The following is a 5,000-nucleotide window of genomic DNA, read 5'->3' on the forward strand; positions in this document are numbered from 1 at the left end:
GGCACACACACATACACATGTAAACATACATGCGCACACACACATACACACACACATACTAAGCCCAGCACAGACAGATAGTGAACTTATTATTATGTTTATTATTGACTGCCCAAACAGAAACTTAATCTACAAACTGGCCCCAGCCGGCGCCGGTCTTTAATACAGGAACTAGAACTGCCACAGCCAACATCCTGAACTCTCACGTGCCCCGACACGACATGACATGACATGACCTCACAGACATGACCCTGCTATGATCCCACAGCATCTCATGTCAGTCACACATGAGATAAGCATAGAGCCAGATACATAAACGCATAAATGATAATGTGGCCTGACATGCACTATAAAACCACTCAAATGAAAATATGACTGTACAAAAGGTGTGACCCAAGTACTGACCTGACACACAAACACTCACTCACTCACACACACCTTAATCTTACTGAATTCCTAATGTTTGTCTTTGGAAATTCTGACATGCACCCAGACCTCTCCATCCCTCCACCCTTAAATTCCTATCATAAAATGTTGTTTAAAATTCAAATACTTTTTTTAACATTCTTAATTAGATGGGGTATTTTGTAGGCCTACTTTAAAATCTAAAAATATTTTTTACTTTGTTAAACCACACGTCAAGTGCCATATAGCCTAATATCTTGTGTAATGTTAATCTCATGTTGCGATGTTTAGTGGAAGAGGTGTTTTTTTTGGGGGGTGATCTTTGGTGTTCTTTATTCTGGGAAACAGGAGTGCCGTCGCGTCATCGGTTCATTCCGAGCAGTGTGACCGATATTATAACCCGCTTGAGGGTAGAGGCTCCACCGCGCTGTCTAGTGGCCATATTCCAACACTGCACTGCCTAACCGTTTCCAATTCCACAGCGCTGCTTTCCAATTCACCGCATTAAGGTCTTGTTATCGCTCGGTGGCAACAGGCACGGCGCGCGACTTAACACGCTTCAAATAAAGAACATATTTTTAGTAAACAAAAGCATTTTTTGCTCTCTCTCTCTTGCTTGTTTCACTGTGTGTTAAATATTGTTCGGTGTTTTCATTGTCTGCATGATTCGCCTGCATTTTCTTGTGTTCCCTCTTGACATATTTTGAGCCAGCCAAGATTGGCTTGTTAAATAGGATCAATAGGCATTATCGAAGCCCAAACTCAATCGGAATAGATTCATTTTAGCCGTTGATTGAGCGCCTATCTGTCTGTTTAGGGCAAAGATTTCATTGATTTGGCAGAGATTTGTAGTGTATCCCTTAAATGACAGGCTTGGTTCCATCCGTTTATACCGTGTTAACGGTGTCCATTCTTTTCTGTGTGCAGAACTCAATACATCTGACATACAAAATAAATATATTTTGTCTTGAACGGTATAAGTGGCTTAGATCTGCATTGACAGCGATGGTGGCTGGAGCATCCACGTATAAGACAGGGATGAAGAGTGCAAAAAGAGCCAGTGAGGCGGGCATGAAATAAATGAAACAAACGCATGCAGTGTCAAAATATGCACTCATTTAAAGCAGTGGCACACTGACATGTCAATCATGTAGCGCGCACACACACACACACAGAATCGTATAAAATGCATATTATTTTTCTGGATGTGTGTCTTAAAGCATGTTTAAATTTGCGTGCGGTGTCTCATACAGAAATGTATAATGTCAGTGCGCTTCCGAGCGTGTCTGTAGGCCCATGTGTGTGTCAGACTTTTTCTGCTAGATAAGGGATTACCAGGTTGCCATGGTGATTAGTAGGCGCAATGTTGAGCCATCTCTTCAGGGAGAGACAGAGCGTGAGAGGGAGGGAGAGAGGGAAATAGAGAGAGGAGGTTGCAGAAGTGTGACAGAGCTCTAAACGTAAAGGTTTGGACAGACCAGGATTCAAAAACTATGTCATTTCTGAATGACACACACACACTCACTCACTCACGCATGTACACACACACACACACACACACACACACACACACACACACACACACACTCCAGAAGGTTTCTAAATATACTTATTTTGCTTGCAGACCTGCAGAAGTCACTTTCCAAGTAAAGACAACAAAACCTTGCAAACTATCTCACACTTTCTCTCTTTCTCTTTTGCTCTGTCTCTCTCTTTCTCTCATTTGTCAGAAAACCTGTATTTAGTATCTTTTCTGGGTCAAAATTGGCCAGAGGCTGAGGTGGTTCCAGCCTTCACAGATTTGAGTGTGCGTATGCAAGGGTACGTGTGTGTGTGTGAAAAAGAGAGTACACAGCCTTCTACACCCATCTGTCAGTCTCCTTCAATCGATCAATCTCCTTGTTTAGCATCCTGTCTCCATCACTCCATCAGTGCGTTGCGTCAATCTATCTGACCCACTGGAGTCAGCCTCCGTCTCCTCCCAGGCCACCCCGAGCTGACAGTGAGGCGTCTCTGACGTCTATGATCTTTGGGTACATGCTCAGCATATGCCCGTGCGGCAGCAACATCCCCCAGGCCAGGAGGTTATGAGCAGCCGCTGTCACTCACGATGCTGTGCAGAGTGTCAATAACTCTGCTGCAGTGGACCCCCCCCCCCCCTGACAACAGCCACGCAGACAGTCAGTGTGTCAGCAACTGAGAGGGAGGAATAATAACGATGGAGAGAGAGAGAGTGAGAGAGAGAGAGAGAGAGAGAGAGAGAGAGGAGGAGAGGAGAGAGGGGCTGACAGAGTGAGGAAGAGGATAAGTGTGTGTGTGTGTGTGTGTGTGTGTGTGTGTGTGTGTGTGTGTGTGTAGGGGGGGGGGGGGGGGGGGGCACTCGGGGGGCTCCCATTCTCTAAATAATTCAGAGAGAGACTCCAAGCACTCAGAGCACATAAGCACCACTGTCAGGTCAACTCATTCAGCACAAAGAGAGAGAGAGACAGAGAGAGACAGAGAGAGAGAGAGAGAGAGAGAGAGAGAGAGAGAGAGGAGCAGGAGGAAGAGAGAGAGGAGATGGGGGAAGTGGGAAAGAGAGAAGTAGACAAATGCATAGACAGAAGACGACATTTAAACTGAAAACAGGAGGAGATAAATGACGGAAGACAGTGGACATGACTGAAAGGACGCTGCAGCTGAAGTGAACATGAGGAATAATAAGCAGATGTAATAAGAATAGATTAGATACAGAAACAGAGAGAGGGAGAGAGAGAGTGAGAGAGAGCGAGGGAGGAGGGAGAGACAGGTCATTTTGGTCTCTTTCCTGCGTCACTAGACCATCCTCTCCTTTCAGATGCCTCCTGCTCACCACTGCTTGGCTGTGTCCTCAGTCTCCCCCTCATGCCCTCCATCATCCACTGTTCTCTCTACCTGTACCTAATCTCGCCCTCTCTCTCTCTATCTCCATCTCTTTAGGTGTCTAGATCCCCATTTCATTTCCTCACTTTCAAAAATCACTTTATTATTCACAGCTCTTGCTTTGTCTCCAAATCTGTGTTGCGTCCCGCCATCACCTTTCATTTCCTTTCTTCTTCTTCTCTTCTTCCTTCTTTTTTTGTACCTCAGTCACGACTCCTTATGCGATTCGACGGCCTAGACTGCAGTGTGTGTGTGTGTGTGTGTGTGTGTGTGTGTGTGTGTGTCTGTGTGTGCGTGTTTGTGTGTGTTTGCACTTGTGCCTGTGCAAATGTGTGTGACGTTGTTCATGTGTTTGCGTGTGTGTGTGAAATATTCCTTCCTCTATGCTCACAAAGGATTCCTCAAAGCCCTCTGCAGTCTGTCCGACCTCCCCCCCCCCCTCTTGCCCCCCCCCCCCCGCCTCTCTCCTGTAGTTCCCTCTACTGTTGCTCCTCTCCTTACGTAAGAGCGTCTCATGACGAGATGTGCAAACGAAAAGGGGAGATCTCCTGTTTCCTGTCCTCTTACATCCAATGTATCCATCCAGCTATCCACTCATCCATCCTTTTAATGACCCTGCCATCCATCCATCCATCCATCCATCCATCCATTGCTTGCCTGCTCTCTTTTTCTTTCTGTGGCTCTGTTTCACTCACTCCCTCCATACGTCCCCTCCTCCTCCTCGGCTGTCAGCTGCCGGTGACATTAAAGAGGTAGCGCAGAGGTCACTATATGCAAACCTCCAGAGGGTACACAGAAATAGACATTTTCAGCCGGAAGGTGAGAGAGAGAGAGAGAGCAGGAGAGTGTGCGAAAGAGTGGGAGACAGAGAGAAAGAAAGATGTGTCAAGAAAAGGGGGGATCCGCAATATCTTTACACTGGGAGAGGTCAGATTATGTTATACATGTATTATATATTATTTACTGAGGAGAAACCAGCGAAAGAGTGAGAGAGCGAGAGAAAGAGACATGCAGTCAACAGCTACCTGACAGATGTTTGTAACAATCTCTGTCATCCTATGTTTGTGTGTGTGTGTGTGTGTGTGTGTGTGTGTGTGTGTGTAAGTCATGCCTATGTATGTGGATGAGATTGATTGCATTTCTCCCAGTGGAAAGTGCACATAACCCGTTGTCAGATTGATCGCTCTTTCCCCTTCTCATTAATACATTCATTTGCATCATAGGGACACTAAAGAAGATGCTGCATCTTACATCTATGCCACGGCCAAAAAAAGCCTTCTTTGAAGAATTTAAGCTGCATGCATATGAAGAGGCACATAGATCTGAAAAGCTTTCCAGCCACAAGTGTCTAACTGGAATAAGCACCGGCTGCAAATACAGCCCCGGTTGTGACCTTTAATGCCATTAAGATATATATCATCTCTCTCTCTCACACACACACACACACACACACACACACACACACACACACGTGAGTGAGTGAGTGAAAGTGCTACAGCGGAGGAGGGATATTCTGAGGTATGTGTCTCCCCGCGTCCTCCCTCCTTCCTCCTTCCCCGCCCCCACCCGCCCTCCAGTGGCTTTTTGCATCGAGCTGCTCATCACGAACCGCCCAACGGTCTACCTGGGCTCGCGTAAGACCGTCTCCATGCACCGCGGCAGAGAGAGAAGAGAACTGTTATCGTGCACTTTTG

The 5,000-nt window shown here is 46.3% G+C and overlaps 1 protein-coding gene across 2 annotated transcripts in view; it reads left to right on the forward strand.

Moving 5' to 3' along the window:
- The window catches only part of she (Src homology 2 domain containing E), an 8,746-nt gene extending 7,741 nt beyond the window's left edge, over nucleotides 1–1,005 (forward strand). For both annotated transcript variants that reach the window (XM_080857939.1, XM_080857940.1), the window contains exon 7: nucleotides 1–1,005. This exon is cut by the window's left edge and continues 387 nt beyond it. The gene's annotated coding sequence lies outside the window, so the exon portion shown is untranslated.
- The last annotated feature ends 3,995 nt before the right edge of the window (nucleotides 1,006–5,000 follow it).

Source organism: Sprattus sprattus (assembly GCF_963457725.1).
Source record: "Sprattus sprattus genome assembly, chromosome: 19".
In the NCBI taxonomy this organism is placed as follows: Eukaryota; Metazoa; Chordata; class Actinopteri; order Clupeiformes; family Clupeidae; genus Sprattus; species Sprattus sprattus.